Here is a 691-nt window from a genome sequence, read left to right as displayed (position 1 = left end):
CTCGTGGACTGTAAATGGAGACGGAAAAACACCAGTAACACGAGACCCCTCACAATATTATGAATTGTTCCGAATTTCCATACAGATAGAAAGTTATTTGAATAAAACGATTCGTTCTACTGTATATTATATTGCCACTTATTCAATATGTACTCACTCTACGCAGAAAGAAATGCAAGTGACCATCCCACAATCGTTCCTCTCTATCGCCCATACAGTGTGCGAAATAATTATATGCGCATATGAAATCTTGGTTTTGAGGAGAAGCCCTGACAATTGCTTTGATCTGACCAAGCCCTAAGTCACCAAAGAGAGTTTGCAGAGTGGTGTAAGTGCAAAAATATCTGAACCTATCTTGAAAGGGTTAATACAAGAAATCGCGGAATATATTTCGCGAAATATTTATATGCGCACTACGTTAATACTACCTCTGTCCAGTTATAAATGTACCTTGTACGTATTTGACAATTACAATTTCCGAAAATGAATGTTCATTTTCAAATTTAGTTTTCTTCAACAGACAATTGAGCGAGGCCCAAAGCAGCGATCATATCGTCAGCAACCTCCATGCCGCTGTCCAAGGTCAACGCCTCAATTTGAGTTCATATTGCACCCAATTCAATTGAACCTCCTCATCTAGTTTTTGCATGTGGGCTACAAAATCTACCCCACTCAAGTACGCACAACCAAA

This window comes from Aphanomyces invadans, assembly GCF_000520115.1.
Source record: "Aphanomyces invadans strain NJM9701 unplaced genomic scaffold supercont1.34, whole genome shotgun sequence".
NCBI classification, from domain to species: Eukaryota; Oomycota; class Saprolegniomycetes; order Saprolegniales; family Verrucalvaceae; genus Aphanomyces; species Aphanomyces invadans.
Note: the sequence above shows the minus strand (reverse complement) of the source record.